Below are 21,931 nucleotides of genomic sequence, written 5' to 3'. Positions count from 1 at the left end.
GCACAACAGACACATGCGCAAAAGACCAATACTTACCATATTCGTTGCAAGAATATTCCTTAAATAAAGATTGCTTCAATGATTCTCAAACCGCCAATCTAATTGCCTTTTGGTCACCTATTCCAATAGTATTAGCCCTAGAAGTGCCTGTCATTAGCGTAAGGCTAATATCTCTCTTGTTAACCCTAGAGGTGCTGGGTTGACTTGCATCATCAGGAGTTTGCAATCTCTATGATCGAATTATTACTGTTTGACCAGAATCGGGTGATGGCCCTGTACAACTGGTACTTGAATCTGACGCTATAAGTTTAGAGTCCTGTACTCTAAAGGCATGTTCAAGGTCATTCTCATTCAATTTGCGAGTCGTCACCGAGGGCTATGCCTTTCGAATTGATTCTATCAAGTCATTCTATAGCAAGGTCGATGCAAACATGGAACTCCTTATTGTGACCTAGACAGTGTCAAGATCAACTCTTTAAACTTGTCCGGCTACTTGGCCTATTCACCGCTAGCCATCCAAACTTCTTGTCAAGCTGCTAAAGATTTTCTCTGAGGTGATTGAGCCTCAACATGATGGAGTTTGCTTAAGATGCCTCCATCTCTTGTCTGAAAATTTGCAAGAAGATTCTTATGAGATTTTATAACAATAATATTAGCATTATGCTTGCCATCTGATAGTACAAGCCTTCTCAATTTTAAATTCTAATTTATTCTTCAAAAAATCCTTTACATTAGTACCATCAACTTTTAACATGAATTCTTTAGCAAGTAAAAATAGAGGTCAATTTTAAAAGCCTTCCAAATTGCAAAGAACTCCTTCTAGTTAATATGCTAGACTTGGATTTGTTGTTCTAATAACAATAATCCTCTTTTATATATACAAGGTTCTTCCCCTGTATAGTCATCAGTGTCTATAGTCATCGGTGTCTGTGTAGAGTACCAATTCATCCTCGTCTTGTGGTATAGCAAGTTTTGGTAGATTACTGCAAACATATTTCAACTCTCGACTCCTTTCTGTAACGCCCCTAGAGTTATTACCTAGAATTCTCATTTATTAAGTATAAGGATATGAATATGGATATATAGAGTTATGAGTTATATAATATTTAGGGTTAATGTGATAATTAAAAAGATGAGATAAATTATTGTAGGCATTCCAATACTTGTAAAATAAGAATTTTTGGATTGAAGTGTAGATTTGTAAGAATGAAGGGGAGTCAAAAACAATCTTTTCTTAATATGTATATACATATACATACTACACAACGAATTAGCAAAGAAAATAAGGATAAAGATGGTGGAGTAGGACAAGAAAAGAAAAATCTTTTCTCACATCTTTATCAACATGTATATATATCTTAATATCTTCATATATAAACACACACACACCCCCATTTTTAACTTATATGAATATATAAATATATATATATATGTAAACATATGAGTTATATATATAAGAGAAGAATGTAGAAAGAACGAAAAAAGAAGGAGAGACAAAGGAGAGAAGCGGTGGAAGAAAGAAGAGAAGAGAGGAGAGAAGAGAGCGATACATACACATTTAGACATATAAGGTAGATATATACAAGAAGAGTGTAGGAAGAAAACAAAAGAAAAAAGAGAAAAAGAGTGAGGCGGTGGAGAGAAGAGGGAAGGAGAAAAAAAGAGAAGAGAAGAGGAGGGGGGGAGTTGGAAGTTCCTCCGTTTCCATCAATCATAAACTGCTTACACAGCTGAATTTGGTAATTTTATTCATTTTACATGTCTAAATTCGTAGAGGAACTGGATGTTAGTTGAAATTAAAGAAAATAAACCAATAAAGATGGAAGAAAGACAGTAGGAAAAGCTCTGTTTCGATCAGCCTCTGTAAATCGAAATTATAAAGCGTATACCAGTTAACATTTAGTGATTCTTGAGTCTTTGAAAACTTTGAGATGTGTATTAAAACTTTATAGTTTTGACTAGAAGCTAAAACGGTCTTTTGAATGGGTAAAAAAAAGAAAATATTCTGTTGCTCTCTGTAGGGAATCAGACAAAGTATATTTAAAACCTTGTAGCTTTCTATTGGTTCAATTTGCATAATTCTTTCCCAAAATGAAACTACGAACATAGGAAACTATATTATGAAAATTTGGTGATTTTTGGAAGAGTAAATGAGTTTGAGAGAATATTAAAGTAAGAGGTTTAAATTTGTTCCAATCTGACCAGGCTGTACTAAAGCCTTTATAATTTATTACATAGAGATCCAATTTGTATGATTCTTGTTAGAAATTAAACTAGACACAAATCGCAACATTTGGAGTAAAAATAGAGCCTTTATCAACTATATTTTCGACTGGAAAGAACTTTTAAGTTAAAACAGAGATGCTGCCAAAAACTGTTCAGAAAATGCTAATGAAAATGGTGACATAAGTATTTGTATTTTATTCTTAATTGCTGAAAGTATGGATATTAAAATGAATAGATTTGAAAAATTATTAGGAACTGTTAGAATGGTGACCAGAAAGCCAATTGAATTTGCGATTTTGAGAACCATTTATCAATCTTTATTAATGTGATATTATCCTGATGAATGTAGAAAGCATTCATCTGTGACATCATGTGTTTGTTGTGCTTACCATTTACGTTGCATGGTGTTTGAACGTCACAACAAATTGCTGCAGACCAATTGAATAGCCCATGTAGTTGTGTTGCGTATTGGATGACAGCTATGAAACCAACTTCTTAGGGTTAGTTTGAAACATTCCAAGTCGAGAACCTTGTAACTGGAGATCGAGAGTCCTATAGAGACTTGCACTAAGTATTGCATTCATTGACGAGTTCCGTGTTTCATCGGTGATAGACATGGGATGTCTATGCAATTTTAGTGGATTAGTTGATAAGGTTGTTAGCTGATTGAATTGACTCGCGGGAATCGTTATATGGAAGTCTTGGAGGCTTGGTCGGTATGACTTGAATTCCCGGCTCCGATAGTACAGGATTAGTCCTTGGACTTGAGGATGGCCGTCGCATGCACATGATTGCTATATCTTGGATTTGGGAAGAGATGACTATGTCTTCGATTTAGTCATTATAAGCCTTGTTTAGTGTAGTCAGATTATGTATTGAGGACGATGGATTTCAAGATAGAATCCGTCCCCTATCAGTATTTGATGGATATATCGTTTAGACATAGCAATTGGTCGAATAGAAAATGGTTTTCTTTGTTGATCAATAGTCTAAACGCATCTTAAGTTTCAGCATAGTTGTTTGGTCTATGGTGGGAACCGACGCCCAATTTCATGCCCTAGACTAAGGTCGGGAGATGATCGATGGAAGGACCGTACCTGTATGAACTCGAGAGCCTAAACATTCACGCCAACATTCACCTAGTCTCTAGTGCCGTGGACCGTTGGTAGACGGCCACCCATGGTGACAGGCGTTTCTGATTATTGGTTAATTGAAAATAATTAATTTAATTTAATTTAATTAATTATTTGTGTTGGACACAATGCTCAAGTCTAGCTGAGGGTGAACCTAAAGAGTCACACACGAGTCACTATGGAATTGGTGGACTTGATTTAGAATTAATTCAGAAAGAAATGAATTAATTTACTTGAATTAAATTAATTCAAGCAGAATATATATAAATGATTGGATCATTTATTTAATAATTCATTAGAGGGATGTCTCAAGAATTAGTTAATTAGATTACTTAATTTTGGGCTTAACACCTTTGAATTAATTGCATTGATTTATTAGGTTTGACTTAATTAATTGATTGGATTAATTACTTAGTGTTTTAGGCTTAGATTTATATAATTGGATTAAATGAATCTTTGGACTTTTTTGGCCTAAACTTTAATTAATTAAACTCAAATGGACTCACGAAAAGAGCTGTGAAGGCATCTTGCCAAACTGTGGTAATTTCGTGGTTAAATTCGCAAAGTTTGCTTGGTTTTTTCGGTGCTGTAAGTAGGGATCATTTTATTTAGCATGTGTCAATTTTGATGTTGTTATTGTCCTTCCATATCATAATTTTGAATGCAAACTTACTTTGTTTACACAGCTCGGTGAAACAATGTCTCCCAGGAAGGAAGACTTCGTCATGGTACACTTACAGCATGGATGCGCACATACACTGCTGCATTCTGGTCGTCTGTAGAAATTGTTGGGTTTGCAAACAATGCAAAGATTCAACTATGTGAAAAGTAAGGATTCTCTTGAGTTTTGGTGTTCACATTAAATCCTCTCATGTGAATTTCATTTTCCTTAATACTATTCTATTCTATTTCTAGTTTTGGTAATTTAGTGGTGCTTTCAAACTTTCATTTTATTGGAGTAGACGTTTTGGATAGCCAAAAGAACAAAGGAAAGAATAGAAGGATGTTAGGGTTTTGTTGCTTTAGCACACGTTTCTTCTTTCTTAACCAACCTTCTCTTCCTTCATGGTTGGAGATAGAGGTACTTGAGGAAATAGTAGTGCTTATTAAGTGTAATTAAAAAATAATTGACAGGAAGCGGAAAAAGTTGATTGACAAATGCCATGTGCTATTATTTCATGTATCCTTGAGAAAACGTTTTTTCTTGCATTGCTTGTGCACCATTATAAGTTGCTCACAATTAATATTTTTTGCCACTGAGCTAGTTCTTCAATTCGAGAAAGGGGAACTAGGGGAGAGAATTGAAGGTGCAGAGTTTGAATTATTGAAATGATTGCTTGTTAAATGATTAGTACTTAGCTACAACATGATTAACATTATGCTCAAATGGATCGGTGTTTATACATGTATAAGAATAAGACTTTGATTAATTATGAATACTAATATTTTCTTAGTTTATTGATACTTTATAACAGTAAACTTCTACCACATCGTATCTTCTTTCTATTTATCTAGATTTCTTCTTGCTTCTAATATGATTACGGTTGGTAAAAATGAAAAGAGAAGAGCTAAATAGTGCCTTCAACAATCCCCTTTTTGGCATATCATGTGATGTTAAGTAAGGTTAGTGTGCAATGGCTGGCCATAATTGTTTCTGCTGTTTTATTATTTTTTAAACTTTCCTGGCTGTAGTTTTATTACTATATTTAAAGATAATTTGTTGCTTGAAAAATTTTGCTAGAGTGGAAGTAGGGAAAAAAGCTAGGGGACATGTTGTGCATACAAAATCAGTTTCTTCTTTGTGTAGTAGTACTGAGGTCCCTTCTATAGCTCCCTATCCAGAGGAGATAGATTTTGTGGGCTTCACTCTTTAGAATTTTCTTTGACTGTCATATAATAAGGGGTTTAGTACTTGCTAAATTTGCATTTTTATGGTGATTTATGAATGTTTGTTGAAATGATTGTCACACTACTGTGTTATTGACATTGAGAATGAGTTTTTATGTGTGGTTTTGCAATTTTTATGTGAAATTATGTAATGTGAGTGTGTGTCTTATAAATGATGTTTCTTGGTTTCCAACAAATGCTTTGGTTTTGAGAATTTGGTTGATGCCAATATGAGGATATGTAAACATGTAGAAGAGTAAGTGGAGATATTTAAGGATGTTGTGGATGAGACTAGAGGAATTGGAGGACGTTAATCCATGAAATAGAGGAAGGGGATTTTGATTTAGCAGTGCTTACGAGTCGCAGGGTCAAGAACCAGGCTTTCCCAAAGGACTTGGTTGGATTTAAGTAGCTTAAGAAGTGGCGCATTGTTAGTGAGGTATTGTGAAGCATTATCAATTCCTCCTCTTTATTTTCGTGGTTTTTGAACAGATTGGAGTGTATTTCTTCTGTATTTTTGCTGCTCTAATTTACTGTACTTAGGAACAATATTTCTATTCTATCACCTTGCTGGAACTGTGTTGTTGCTCTCTATTCTTCAGCTTTTTGGTGCACAGGATACACAGTCAACTAAAAGAGTCCTAGAACGTGAGATGATGAATCCTATGTAGTTACAAAAAAGTGTATATTTTCCTTCTCCCCCTCCCTACATTGTAATCTGTTTCTCTGGTATAGATGGTGGTCTTGCGTGATCGGACTGAGGTTGAACTAAGTTACTGCTAGCATTTACAACCCTCTGACATGTAAGAATTGGCAGGAAGGGAAGTGAAAACAGCAACAAATGTTGAACTAAGGAGAGCCAGGTAACAACGTGAGGCAGAATTGGATTAGTAAATTTCTTTTCATGTTTACTCCAACATCATACATTTTCATTTATTGTTTAAAATAGTCTTATAGGTATAAATGTCTTTTCCTCATTGAAATAAAACATAGGTGGAGTTACATTTTTATTGTAGTAAAGCATAATAATAATATATAATATAATATAATAAAGAGCACTTGGTTGGAGTCCATAAAAGATAATAACTGCCTTTTCCTAATTGAGATAAACATATGTGGAGTTCACACTTTTGTTATAGTATGATATACTATAATACTATATAATATAATATAGTATAATAAGCGCACTTTTGTTATTGAAGTTTTCTATCTATACGCTGTGTTTTATATTTTTTCCTTATAGTTGAATTGAGATAGAATTTTAATAGAATACTTTATTTATCATGTTTTATGTTTCTTGCTTTTTTGTAATGACAATTATACCTTTTTCATAGAATAATTGATTACTAAATTATGTGTAGTAATTTTGCAATTAGTTAATTTATGTTAAAATTAAATTATTAGTTGGATTCTGACTTAGATGTTATATTAATAGTCTCTCAATTATGTATAAATTTCTATGGATATCAAAGCTTTTTTTTTTTTGTTCTTGATAGTATTAATTTATCACTTTATGAAAATTTTTTTAATTTTATTTGGTTTTATTGCTTACAAAATTCGTTCAGAATATTCAAGAAAAATGTTAAATGGTTATCAAAAACTAATCGAAATATTGGTTCCTACAGAATTATTTACCACAAAACCGTAAACATGGAATGATATGCAAGATTATTTTGTTTATGATGACCATTGTATATTAAATATTTGGACACCCAGTTTGACCCATCGGTTATATAATGGATTATGATATAATTAATTTTTAAAAAATTATTTTTAGAAAGAATTATTATAATTTTTGTTTACATAATAAATTATACAAATGCTTATTGTAGTTAATTCCAAAACCAACATAATTTATAACGTTACTGAAGGAATTAAAACAAATATTACTTAACGGACATGACAATAAGTAGATAAAAAAATTATTCCTACGATTAAAAGTTAAAAATTGTAAATAATTATCAAAATACGATCATGTTTTAGTGTTTTTGCTCAGCTATTTGGAGGCTTGCCCTCAATGTTGTTTTTGTAGAACTTATTATACATTCATGAAATTTAACCTTAACCATGAAAAGGATAATAATATTAGATATTTGTCTATATCTTTACAAAAACACAATTCTTCGTTACTTTGAATAAAAATCTATACTACATATAATTGAAAAGTATCCAAATGGTGCCTTCAATTTTTATGGTATATCAATTTTTTTATTTCTTAAATATTTTATTAATATTTTTTCCCCTCTATTCTCAACTTTGCATTTTGTCTATTCTCAACTTCCATATGCCTTTTTCTTCTTTTTCAATATTTTCTCATACTTTTTTTTTATTACTTTTATTAATTTATTTATCTAATTAACATATTTTTAATATAATAATTAGTTTTTTTTTAAATTTTAAATTAATTGTGTACATACATTTGAGTATATCACATTATATTAACTGTGTGAGATTCAAATCGACCCAGTATAATAGCAAACAAAGCCCATCAACAGTGTGAGATTCAATATGGTTTGAGCCCTATCAACAAATTGGGCTCGGCCTATTACAATATTTAATTATTATTGTAAATTATATTAAATATGCTATTTCATTTCTTTAACTAGAAAATTAATTGACTTTTCATTCATTTTATTTTTTGGAAAAAAGAAAAAAAAATAACTGATTTTTCATTAATGTATTTTATATGAGATAATAAATTTAATGATATGAAAAAATAAAATTGATAATATTAAAAAAGACAATTAATAAGTATAGAGTAGGCAAAAGGATTATTCCTTAAAAGTACAAGGAAATATTGGTAGGAGAAGAGGTGGGATAATAAAAGATAAAAAGGGAGAGGAAGAGAGAGAAACGGTGCATTGCTTCACATTCCCTCATTTCACAAACCCAAAAAGCAATAAAAATTCTGGTTCCTTCCCCTTTTACGAGGCGCCTTCCGCAATGTGCATAAAGGAGCACCGTATGGCTAGTAGTCCGCGACTACTTTCGCCAATCGCAACACACATTCCCGCTCGACACTAACGCAACGCACCGACAGGAATCACAATACGAAAGCAACAATAGAAATGACAACAACTTTAACACACGATTTTAGAAAGTAGATCGCATTAAATTGAAAAGTTCGTATACAGTGGACAACAATGCTAGAGCAAGGAGATCGCCTTGAGGGGAACTCTAACACGTCACTAAACTAAGCTTTTTAAACTCATTCTACCCTATAATAGCCTAAAAAAATAAATCCTATTAAAAGCAATAGATATTAAAAGGATTGAAAAACACACCTCAGGAGGCCTAACGTCTCCTGAGCAATCAAAACAAAACAAATCAAAATAACAAAGTAAGATAAAAGACCAAAACCTAAAACTTTATGACTGCAGGAGTCCAGTGTCTGTCGGCGAAGGTTGTCTGGTCGGCTATGTAGAGCTGTTGTGTGGCCGATGTGCGTCAAGGGTGCCGATTGCGTGGGCAGCCCCTGACACCCTGCCCTCCTGAGATGGCGACGTCCTCGGCGCCAGGGAAGCATGGTAGGCTTCGAAAAGTGGTAGAAACGCCTTGAGTTTCGTCACCCGCTCCCAGGTGTTCTCCTCGCTGCTACATCCCCTCCATTTTACCAAGTGCTCTATGTGATCTCGTTTTGCTGTACTCGTAACTCGATGATTCAGGATCGCTTCAGCCACCTTCTCCTTAGTCTTTGTTAATTCAAGCTATGGGCAGCTGTGTTGATTGCAGGCATCGTCCTCCTTATATGCCGAATATTTTTTCAACTGGCTCACATGGAAGACGTTGTGGGTTTTCTACTAGGAAGGCAACTCTATCTTGTAAGCCACCGTCCCAATATGCTTGATGATAGATAAAGGGCCCACATACGTCTGCATCAATCGAGGATCTCTCCCCCTTGATGACTTTGTTAATCTCGGGCTTGGGACCTTCACCATCACAAGATCTCCCGGATTGAACTCGATGAAGCATCGATTCTGATTTTCATACTTCTTCATCCGCTTCTGAGCTTTCTCCAGGAAACTTCTAGTGATATCAATGTTTTGCTTCCACCCCTGAGAGAAACTCGAGCGAGAGGGGATCTCACACTTTTTGGGGTGTCAAGAGTGTGAGGAAGGAGCGGTTGTTGCCCAGTGACGATTTCAAAAGCGCTCTTGTTTAGTGGAAGAAAACACAGCTGAACGACATCCAAGAGCTTCACCTAATCCTTTTGCGTACCACGCACAACGTGTCGAAGGTAGTCCTCCAACATAGAATTAAAGCGTTCTGTTTGACCATCGAATTGTGGATGTTAGCTCGAGCTCATATAAAGTTTGGACCCAAGCATTTTGAATAGCTCAATCTAGAAGGCGCCAGTGAAACGGGAGTATCGGTCACTGACGATGTCCTTCTGTAGGCCCCAATACTTAACAATATGCTTGAAGAAGAGATGATCCATCCCTTCCACCGTAAGATGTTGTGGGGTTGCAATGATAGTACTATATTTTGATAATCGGTCCACCATGACGATGATAGTGCTAAGGTATCCCACACTAGGCAATCCACAAATGTATTCCATGGAGACGCTTTTCCAGGGTCTCTTTGGTATGGGAAGTAGTTGCAGCAAACCAGTTTTCTTCTGATTGTTTGTCTTGTCCTGCTGGCATATCAAGCAAGTGCGGACATACGTCTCAACATCGTCCCGCATCTATGTCCATAGTAGGCCCTCTACACCAAAGCATAAGTGCGCTCCTTTCCTTGATGTCCCGCCCAAAAAGTGTCGTGGCATTCAGAAATAATGATTTCCATAGGTCCCGACCTTTCGGCACATATAGGCGGTTTCTCTTGGTCATCAGCAATCCATCTTCAATCCAAAACTGTCGAGCCTTGCCCTACCCGACAAGCTGGATCAGGCCCTGACTGCAGGATCTCTCGGTAGTAACTCCCGCACTCGATCTCTTATAGAGGTAGCAACTGCTAGAGGGAGCGCTCGTACTGAATCCAAATCCCCAAATCCGCCCTATAGCTCAGGGCGTCTGCCGTATGATTGCTGGAGCCAGCCCGATACTCCAACATAAAATGAAACTCCGACAACAACTTCTGCCAATGTGTCTACCTACTGGTCGCTGCGACTGCGATATGAAATCACTCACTGTAGTATTGTCCGTCCTGACCACGAAGGGAGAGACTAACAAATAATGCCGCCATAGTCTAAGACAATGAACCACGGCTAGCAATTCTTTCTCGTGCACAGAATAGCGCCGCTCAACATCCTTAAGCTTTCTGCTCTCAATGGCAACTGGATGGCCGTCTTGCATTAGGACTCCTCCTAACCCAAAATCTGAAGTGTCTGTCTCCACCATGAATGGCTTCGACATATCTGGTAAGGCCAACACAGGATCTATCACCATCGCTTTCTTCAAATTCTCGAAGGCAACTTAGTATTGGGGCGTCCAATTCCAAGTCTCTATCTTCTTGAGTAAATCTGTCAAGGGCTGTGCTATTTTGGAGTAGCTTTTCACAAAGCACCGATAATAATTCCTCAAGCCAAGAAATTAGCGTAAGTCATGAACATCGCTCGACAGTCTCCACTCAATAGCCTGCACTTTCTTGGGGTCCATCCGAATGGGTCCTCTCTCCACAATGTGCCCTAAGAAACTGATGGTTTCCTGAGCAAACGAGCACTTCGACACCTTCACATATAGCTCGTGCTCACGAAGTCTCGTCAGAACATGCCGCAAATGGTCCTCGTGCTCGACCAAGGCTCTATTGTATACTGCAATGTTGTCCAAGTACACCACCACAAATTCATAAAGAAAACTGTGAAGTACCTGGTTCATCAGGGTGCAAAAGGTTGTGGGAGCGTTAGTCAGGGCGAAAGGCATGGCAAGAAACTCCAAAGCTCCTTACCTCGTGACAACTGTCGTTTTCGCCTCATCGCCCTTCTTGATTCGGACATGCCAATAGCCCGACCTCAAGTCTATCTTTGTAAAATAGTTCGCCGGACTTAAATGGTTGATGCAGTCTGCCACCAACGGTATGGGATACTTATTCTTCACAGTGATCTTATCCAACGCTCGATAGTCACAACACATGCGTAGGGAGCATATCCTTCAACTGCTTCCTATGCTCCACAAGCTCAGGTTGCGTCATTCTGTATGGCGCCCTGGTGGGAGGTCCGTGCCAGGCACCAACTCAATCCCGTGATCCACCACCCTCTTCGGCGGTAGCTTCCGAGGCAGCTCATCTGGAATCATGTCCTGAAATTCTTTCAGTAGCTTCTTTCTCTCGCCATGGATGGGCCCTAACACCTCCTCCATCTCCTCAAAACGAAGAGTGCACAAGCAGGATAGCTCATTCTGCTTGCTCCCCTTCTCAAACTACATGGTTGACTGATTCTTTTCTCCTGTGCGTCCGGCCAATGTTGGGATGAAGCAAGGTTTTGCCCCCATCATCATTAGCGAATCAAAACCGTTGTTCGCCTATCCCGTAAAAACTCAAGTCCGAGGATAAGCTTGAAGTCGTCCATCACCACGATAGAAAGATTGGTCTTACCCTCATAAGCACCAACCTTAATCATCACAAACTTGGCCACACCAACAATGGGTTGTGTGGCCGAGTTAATCGCCTTCACTCGACCAACTCCCTTCTCCAGCACGAGCCCGAGTCTCGCAACTTTGGCGCTCGCAAGGTGGTTGTGAAAGGCTCCAATATCAATCATAGCATGAATGGGCTTGCTATGAAGCTTCACATCAACAAACATCAACCCTTTCTTCCTAGAATTTCGGGGCTGTACTTCTTCTTCCGGCTATTACACAGTAAGAGTCGGGACAGTCTTTCTCGCAAGGGGTGGCGCAACCTTCTTTTCCGCCACCGTGGACAATGTACTACACCATTGGGATACGGTGCCCAAATTTTCCTCATTATCCTCTGAGTCATTCTCGCCACCTGCCAATGCTTGTAGCTCCTCACTCTTCGCGGACGACGCCTTGTCGGTAAAGGTCGCCAGCGTATTCAACAATTGTTTCTTCGAGCAATCCCAAAATCTATGCGGACCATCGCACAGGAAGCACCCGCTGCTCCTTTGCCGTGCCCCCTACCTATTCACTTGGGGCTTGTTCCTGCCTGAACTACCCTATGAGCTAATCTGAGCATGGGGCTTCTCTCCCCCACCTCTGTTCGAGTTACTCCTAAATGATCTAACCCCACCCGGCTTATTATGTGCGGGGCTAAGCGTCGTCTGCCTATCCCTCCGAGTCTCTGAGTTGAAATTTGCCAAGCGTTCGACCGCTGTCATAGCGAACTCAAATCAGTCACCCGTTGGCGTGTCAACTTAAGACGCTGCCACCATTTCAAACCTTCCATGAAAATGAACAGCTTATCCTTCTCAACATGTCTCGGATATTCAGCATCAGTGCTGAGAAAGCTTTCACATATTCCCGCACGGAACCTGTATACTCCAGTTTCCGCAATGCCCACCTGGCATTATACTCGACATTCTCTGGGAAGAACTGCTCTCGAATTGCCTCCCAAAGAAGGGCCGACGTATCAAGTCGCACTTGAAGTGCTTGTATCTCCGCATACTCGGTACGCCGCCACAACTTGACATCACCAGTCAGATACATGATTGCAGTCAACACCTTCCCAGTCTTGTCCTGCACGTCTGTGGCAAGGAAGTAATGTTCCATGTCAAAGAGGAAGTTCTCGACCTCCGTCGCATCACAAACACCGCTTAGGCCTTCGGCTTGGGAAACCGAAGCCTAGACCGGTGTAATGAGCAACAACAAAGGCGTTACTCAGTGCACATTGGAGCAGACCTATCTAAATAGACATTTGTTCCATGTCACTCTGCATATCAGCGAAACCATCGCCTCCAAAGGCACCAGCCATCTCTTGGATCACCTGCTGACATTCATCCAGCTCCGAATTCAGCACCGTGATCTTAGATTCAAGGGAAGATACCTTCTCTTCCAATTTAGTCAACTGGGAGTGTCCGACCCTCTCTCACGAGGCTCCTTCCGCAATGCGTAGAAAGGAGCACAGTGTGGCTAGTAGTCCGCCAACTACTTTCGCCAATCGCAACACACACTCTCGCTCGGCACTAACGCAGCGCACCAACAGGAATCATAGTAGAAAGCAACAACATCAACGACAGCAATTTGAACACATGATTTCAGAAAGTGGATTGCATTAAATTGAAAAGTGCGTATATAGTAGACAACAATGCTAGAGCAAGGGGATCGCCTTGAGGGGGACTCTAACACGTCCCTAAACCAAACTTCTTGAACTCATTCCCCCCCCCCCCTAAGGCTTCAAAAAATAAATCCTATCGTCTACACTAGACACTAGAAAAGCTGAAATTTGCAACATAAGAGGCGTAACGTCCCCTTGAGCAATCTAAACAACAGAAAGCAAATAACAAAGCAGTAACAAAGCAATAAAACCGGAGTCCCTTTGCCGGACTCTCGCCGCCAAAACAAGGCCAACACAAGCCACGCCCAAGCCATGAGGACGGCCGAGGCTTGGGGGCTACGGGGGGGCCGCCTTGCCCCCGCCCGCCCCGTCCGCCCCGACCCCCCCCAACCCCCCCCCCCCCCCTATAATAGGCTTAAAAATAAATCCTATGGAAAGCAATAGACATTAAAAAGATTGAAAAATGATCTGCTGAGCAATCAAAACAAAAAAAGCAAAATAACAAAACAAGTTAAAAGACCAACACCTAAAACTCTATGACTGTGGAAGTCCAGCGTCATTCGGAGAAGGTTGTTTGGTCAGGCATGTAGAGCTGTTGTGTGGCTGATGTGTGTCAAGGGTGCCGAGTGCGCGGGCAGCCCCTGAAACCCCACCTGAGACTCCCAGTTCTATACTCCCAACACACATATCCTCATTCTCCAAACTGAAAAACATACTGAATTCTACATGTTTTAGCATGTTCAGGTCATGGAAATAGTACCAGAATTGTTTCGCAACCCATCCAGTTAAAACACAGGTAATTATTTTGGATTTTGGTTATTTGTTTTGCTCTTCGTTGGGGGTAGAAGTGCAGTTTGGTTTTTGTTGATTATTTGGGGCTTTGATTAAATTGGTATAAATATTGTTATCTTGGTTAGAGTTATTCTCAATCTTTTTAATCTAGAAAAAGCCTCAAAGTCACTCCTCATAAATCCTCATTTGAACTCCCCTCTTCTTTCATCTCACCATGCGGAAAAATCAAGAAAGTGAAAAAATACCCAAAATCACCGTCCTCGTGACAGCGCACTGACATGTTTTTACCCCTATCCTCTGTCCTCTTCTCACCTAAAAAAACAAAGGAACGAAAATCAAGAAAAGCCTTTATTCACCAATCTGCATGCCTAGTTTGGTGAAAAAGCCTCAGTGGAGTATGTTGAGGATGGCGGAGTCAAGGAGGCGCACGTGACTAAGCTTGATGGTGCCCCTGTGCAGGACAACACCTGCAGGAGAAGCAGCGGTGGAGGTTGGTACAATACAGAAAAATTCGAGAATGAAAAAAATTGCTGGTAAAAATACTCAAAAGCCACTTTTCTCTTCCTTTCAGTTCCTTTCTTGAATTTTTTGTGAAGAGGGTTTCTTCATTTCATTTCTTGCCTTTTTTTTGAAGAGGGTTTCTCCAATCTACCTATTAATGAAATCATTACAGTTCCTTTCCTTGTCTTTCTTGATTAATTGGCTTGTATTGAGGGACTATGCTATATGTTATGACATTGCATTCCGCAAGCTTTTGGTGTCATGAATGACGTGTTTATCCTTTTCTGTCTGCCTCCAATTAGCTTAATCATCTTACTTGCTTCCAACTTTCTAAATAGCGAATCTCATGTCCATCAGTGACAAGATCAAAACTGATCTGTGGTTCGTTGAATCCCTTACAAAATTTACTGAAAACTATCCGATTTCATTATTTCACCATTAAATATTAATGTGAGTTCAAGAACCAATGTGGTCTTGAACTAGGATGCATAAAACAGATTTGCTTACCAGTAGTGCATTCTCTTGTTGATGGAAGGACAGTCATTTGATGTAGGATTTTGATATGGAGGAGTTTTAGAGGAAAGTTGAGAGTTGTAAATAGGGTGCTTCTTTAAGGGAATAGTACCACAATTCTCTCTACCCATGTCAAACAAGATGTCTTTCTTTTGGAGGAAATTCGTCTAATTCTTTGAATTTGCTGCAAATACTTTAATAGAAAAATTCAGTGGAAATAGACAACTGTTTAAGGGATATGTAAGGGTGTATGCGTCTATCTATTTGTGGTTAGAATAATGGTGTGTGGAGAAGGGGATTTTGCTGTGTATCTCTTTCACTCGTTTTATCTTATTTGCAGTTATATGATATATTTATTTATTTTACCATTAAAAGACAAACACATGCATACATAATCACACACACACACACATATATATATATATATATATATATGTGTGTGTGTGTATCAACAGTTGATATGCTATCTAAACAGTTTCTTGGCACTGAGTCAACCAGTTAGTCCAATGGGGTGGTGACTAAGTTACTCAGTTTCTAGTCTTGGTGCGAGAATATCAATTTATTTCAACATTTATTGCAAGGTAGAACCAAACCAAGAGTTTCAAGGATTGGTTTGGGGAAGGAGCTAATGTTCTTCCATCAAAGTTCATAGAGGATGCTTTCGGTGATGGATATATATGGTGCATTTTTTTGACATTCTTGTACTTATAGCTGCATGAAGTTATTTGCTTCATCATGTTTCAAGGTTTCTGATGTTCGATATTCCTTCCATTATTGTGCCAAGTTATACAGGCAAAGTGGTTAACATCAGGCGTCTTGATGAAATAATGAGCTCTATTAATAGCTGTATATGGAGTAGGGTGTCTTTTTGCATGGTTAGTCTTGTAAATATTTTAAACTTGAGAAATTTCCCAACTTTTTCATCCATTTAGGATCCTTTTTAGTTTCCAATGTGGTAATGCTACCATGCTATGGTTTCACTTAGGTGGCACTTGTCCTTATTGATTTAGGTTCATGTAACTTATCAAGAAAAAATGTTTATTATTTTTGTTTGCAGCATTGTGATTTATTGCAAAAACCTCTTTGGAAGAAACCAAAAACATAATCTGCCCCTGGAGAGGGACAAATTGATTCCATATTTAGGATAAACTACATACTGATTCGTGGATTGAAGAAGATGATAAGAGGACATCAAGATCAATCATGATTCAGGTGCCTAATGTCTAACTGATAATACACCAAAGAGAAAATCAAAGGAGGAGATACTACGTCTAATGAAAGGAAAAACAATTGAAAGAAGTAAGTCATTACTCTAAAACTGCATATCAATATGTTTATATGTGTATGTCCTTGCATGTTTTTTATTTATCTAACATATTATTTAATCTACTTGATTCTTCGAAAATAGCAAAAGAAGCTGCTGTGATGAAAAAATATAAGAAGGAGATGTAGAAGTGGGAAAAGGGAAAATATGCTCTAAAATCCATTGTAGCTGAAATTGATAAAAATGCGGTGGAACTAGGATCAATTGGAGGTAAGAATTTTCTTTATTTGTCCTTTTTTTGTTCTTCTTCCTCCGGAATCCATTCTCTACCTTCAAGGCGCCTAAGCTATTTTTGGCTTTCTTAGTTTAGGACATCTGGTCACAAGGTTTGCAGAAAAAAGGCTTACATATCGCATAACGTCAAACCCCATGGAAAGAACTATTGTATGAACTACGGTAGTTCCTGAAGAAATTTCTATGGTAATTGTCCTTTCCCTAGTGGTCAATGTTTTTATGAAGATTTTCTATGTTCTCATTCATTCAATTACCATGAATGCTATTTTAATTAATACCACTTTGCACACATATGTGTATAAATATGTGAATTAACTAGAATGATCATCTTATCTCTGTTTTTCGATTTCTCTAAAAAATGATTGTTTTTGTGCTCTTGTTTCTAGTTGTTAAATTTTGATTCTTGGTTGTGTCTATTATTATCTTTTGATGTCGAATGACAAAGGATACAGCGGATGAACTCATTTAAGGCTCTTTTGGTTCCCTAAAGATTGGGTAGGAGAAAGAGGATGAGGGAGTGCATTTTCAATGTTACATGAAAATAGTTAAGTTTCTAAGGAAATACGTAAGTCACAAGGATTAGATAACCAATTAATGTAATTGTGCACCTCTATCTTAAGTAAGAACTAACGTAGATTACGTGTTAAACCTCATGCATGGATCCTGCAACTCACATTCCATTTCCAACTTCTGTGTGTAAATAAATTGCATAATTCAATATGTTTAAATGAATTCTTCTGCATATTGATTTATGTTGCTGCCAAAATTCAATTCTGCATTAGTAGAATGTGCCGAATTAGTGCAGAAAAAATTTGCAACAGAATTATGTGAAATTCTGCAGTTGCATATTTTGTTTGCTCCATACAATACTACTGCAACAACGATTTTATAAATGATTGGTTGTTCTACACTGACCTCTCTATTTCTCTGGTATTTTTTCTACAGATTTCTGAAGATGCATTTGGAGACAAGCACAAGAGAACTAGGAAGCAAATGAGGAAAGCAATATCCATAAAAGAAGAAAAAGGAAACATAGAGAAAGAGGAATGTGCGCACAAAAAAAAAAAGAAACAAAAAAAGCAATATATACAAAAAAAAGAAGAACAAAAAGATAATAACAAAAAGCAATATCCCCAAGAAAAAGAAAAGAAACAGAGAAAAAAAGTGAAATCCCCACAAAAAAGAAAAAAAAATAGAAAAAAGCAATATATATAAAAAAAAGAAGAAAAAGAAACAGAAAAAAAAAAAAACAATATCCACATGAGAAAAGAAAAAGAAAAAATAGCAGTATCCACTTGCCAACTTGGAGTTGTTGCTCTGGATGCATTGACAATTGAGTGCTTGAAAATTAGATTTTGCTGCTCATAAGATGAAGACATAACCGCCGATATTACTGCATGCAAGGTACTTGGTTAGTAGTTTGTTGTTTAAGTGAGGGTGCTATTACTTAATTTATTTTTGTTATAGCAAGTAGTTTCCATAAATATTCTAGACAATGGCTTGCATACTTGTTGGTAGTCGTTTATCACCTTCATAAAGTTACTCATAGTAACTCATAATCCTTGAATCAAACTAGCTTTTCAAACAAAAAATGAAATCAGTTTCTAACAGAAAATGAAATCACTTTCTGTTCTTGTGTGGTTGGAATGCCACGAACATTCGTTCATGGAAACCAGTCATATAATAATAGCCTTTCAATTGAGCACATCACAGCTGGAATTGAGTATAGTAGGCCATTTAGGACAAAATGGAATGGAACAACTGGACTTATTTTTCTGTGAATCTGCACAGATATCTATTGCTTTCGAGGCTTCCAATTTTCGTAATACCTGGTGTAGAAACATTACTATTTACTTTATCACACGTGGAAAAAGACGCTCGTGCCAGTATTTCTGGAAATTCTGTTTGCTAAGGATTTTATAGTATATGAAAGTTATGAGAATATGTGCTCTCGGCATGCTCATTATTCCAAATTGAGTTAATTCATTTCCTTGTAGCTACAGTGTTGTTTTTGAAGCTTGCCCGAGAAGCTTCCCTACTAGCATATTGGCTACGTCACGAAAATATTGCTGCCATTTCTTCACTGACCATACTGAAATATGTGAGTGGGTGACATATTGATGGCATCTAGGATATTTCAGAACAATTTTGGATACTTAGTATTCATTTGACATGCCCGTGACAGGTTTCTTTGAGTGCTATCCAAGAGAGAGAATTTTCTTTGGTAGGGCTTGATGCCATCTTATCACCGACCATACTGAAATATGTGAATTAATATAGATTGATCTATTGTTTATTTTATTATCCTATTTAAATGACTGTATTGATGATTTCTTAGGCATGTGAATACAAAGCCTGTATAATGGATTGTGGGGTTCAATCCTGAGTCGACAAAATAAAATGGATGCTTTACGAAAGAGAAAAAGAAAGCATATGAAACAATAAAACAAAAGAGAATATCAAAGGAGGAGATACTTCGTATAATGGAAGAAAAGAAACAACTGGAGGAAGTAAGTCATTACTCAAAAACGGCATATTAATATGTTTATAAGTGGACGTGCTTGCATGTTTTGCAATTCTCCACAAATATCTATTGCTTCCTGGGCTTCGAGATTATATTTACTTTATCACATGTGGAAATTATATGATTCTAAAGAGGCTCGTGCCAGTATTTCTTGAAATTCTGTTTGCTAAGGATTTTGTACAATATGAAAGTTATGAGAATATGTGCTCTCCGTTTGTTCATTATTCCAGTAATTGAGTTAATTTAATCCCTCGTAGCTATAGTGTTGTTTTTGAAGATTGCTTGAGAAGCTTCAATGCAAGCATGTTGGCTACGACACGAAATCGTTGCGGCCATCTTTTCACTGACCATACTGAAATTTTTGAGTGGGCGACATAATAATGGCAGCTAGCATGTTTCACAACATTTTTTTATTCAGAGTATTCATTTGACATGCCTGTGATAAACCCGTGCAAAACAGCTAAATTTTGAACGTCCTCAGAATTTCCTAAAACTTAACCCAAACGCAGGTCTAAACCCATGCATTTGTTTAGTAAATTTGCTAAGCGTAATAATAACTACAGGTTAGTATGAAAGGGAAAAAAGACTTTCTTTAATAAAACCGTACAAAACAGCTAAATTTCAAACGTTCTCAGAATTTCAAGAAACATGACCCAAACCTAGGTCTAGACCTATGCATTTGTGTGGTAAATTTGCTAAGCGTAATAATAACTATAGGTTAGTATGAGAGAAAACAAACTTGCTTTAATAGAACCGTGGAAAATAGCTAAATTTTGAACGTTCTCAACAAAATTCCATGAAACATGACCTAAACGTAGGTCTAGACCCATGCATTTGTTTGGCAAATTTGCTAAGTGTAATAATAACTACAAGATGGTATGAATGGGAAACAAACTTCCTTTGATAAAATGTTGCCAAACAGCTAAATTTTGAACGTTCTCAGAATTCCACGAAACTTGACCGAAACCTAGGTCTAGACACATGCATTTGTGTGTCAAATTTCCTAAGCGTAATAATAACTACAGGTCAATATGAAAGGGAAACATACTTCCTTTGATAAAACCGTGGAAAACAGCTAAATTTTGAACGTTCTTATAATTCCACGAAACATGACCCGAACATAGGTCTAGAACCGTGCATTAGTGTGGTAAATTTGCTAAGGTAATAATAACTACAAATTAGTATGAAAGGATAAAACCTTCTTTTATAAAACGATGCAAAATAGCTAAATTTTGAACGTTTTTAGAATATCCATGAAACATGACCCAAATGTAGGTCTAGACCCATGCATTTCTGTGGAAATAATAACTACAGATTAGTATGAAAGGGAAATAAACTTTCGTTAATACAAACCGTGCAAAAGAACAAAATTTTGAACGTTCTCAGAATTTCACGAAACTTAAATCAAACATAGGTCTAGTCCCATGCATTTGTGTGGTAAATATGCTAAACGTAATAAAAATTACAAGTTGGTATAAAAGGGAAACAAACTTTCTTTGATAAAACGATGCAAAATAACTAAATTTCCAACGTTCTTAGAGTTCCACGAAACATGACCCAAACGTAGGTCTAGACATATGCATTTATGTGGTAAATTTGGTAAGCGTAATAATAACTATAGGTTAGTATCAGAGGAAAACAAACTTTCTTTAATAGAACAGTGGAAAACATCCAAATTTTGAAACTTCTCAGAATTTAATGAAACATGACCCAAACGTAGGTCTAGACCCATGCATTTGTGTGGCAAATTTGCTAAGCGTAATATTAACTACAAGTTGGTATGAAAGGAAACAAACTTCCTTTGATAAAACGTTGCAAAACTGCTAAATTTTGAACGTTTTCAGAATTCCACGAAACTTGACCGAAACCTAGGTCTAGACACATGCATTTGTATGTCAAATTTGCTAAGCGTAATAATAACTACAGGTTAATATGAAAGGGAAACATACTTTCTTTAATAAAATCGTGGAAAACAGCTAATTTTGAACGTTCTTAGAATTCCACGAAACATGACCAGAACATAGGTCTAGAACCGTGTATTAGTGTGGTAAATTTGCTAAGCGTAATATTAACTACAAGTTAGTATGAAAGGGAAACAAACTTTCTATTATAAAACGATGCAAAATTGCAAAATTTTGAACGTTCTTAGAATTTCATGAAACTTGACCCAAACGTAGGTCTAGACCCATGCATTTCTGTGGAAAATTGCTAAGCGTAATAATAACTACAGCTTAGTATGAAAGGAAAATAAACTTTCGTTAATACAAACCGTGCAAAACAACAAAATTTTGAACGTTCTCAAAATTTCACGAAACTTGAACCAAACGTAGGTCTAGTCCCATGCATTTGTGTGGTAAATATGCTAAACGTAATAATAACTACAAGGTTGTATGAAAGGTAAACAAACTTTCTCTAATAGAATCGTGCAAAAAAGCTAAATTTCGAACGTTCTAAAAATTCCACAAAACATGACCCAAATGTAGGTCTCGATCCATACATTTGTGGGATAAATTTGCTAAGCATAATAATAACTATAAGTTAGTATGAAGGAAAACAAAGTTTTTTTAATACAACCTTGCTAAACAACTATGTTTTGAATGCTCTCAAAATTCCACGAAATTTGAT

General features: G+C 37.0%; 2 long non-coding RNA genes across 2 annotated transcripts; both read left to right on the top strand.

The window, feature by feature from the left end:
- On the top strand, positions 1,485 to 6,190 carry LOC105171221. The gene is made up of 3 exons (XR_848557.2): positions 1,485 to 1,739; positions 4,046 to 4,187; positions 5,499 to 6,190. It is a non-coding gene; the product is annotated as an uncharacterized LOC105171221 (long non-coding RNA).
- LOC105171220 lies at positions 14,369 to 17,904 on the top strand. Its single transcript, XR_848556.2, has 5 exons — positions 14,369 to 14,743; positions 16,282 to 16,523; positions 16,633 to 16,758; positions 16,854 to 16,968; positions 17,728 to 17,904. It is a non-coding gene; the product is annotated as an uncharacterized LOC105171220 (long non-coding RNA).

This window comes from Sesamum indicum, linkage group LG9 (genome assembly GCF_000512975.1).
Source record: "Sesamum indicum cultivar Zhongzhi No. 13 linkage group LG9, S_indicum_v1.0, whole genome shotgun sequence".
In the NCBI taxonomy this organism is placed as follows: Eukaryota; Viridiplantae; Streptophyta; class Magnoliopsida; order Lamiales; family Pedaliaceae; genus Sesamum; species Sesamum indicum.
This window is presented reverse-complemented; position numbering and strand designations above follow the sequence as displayed.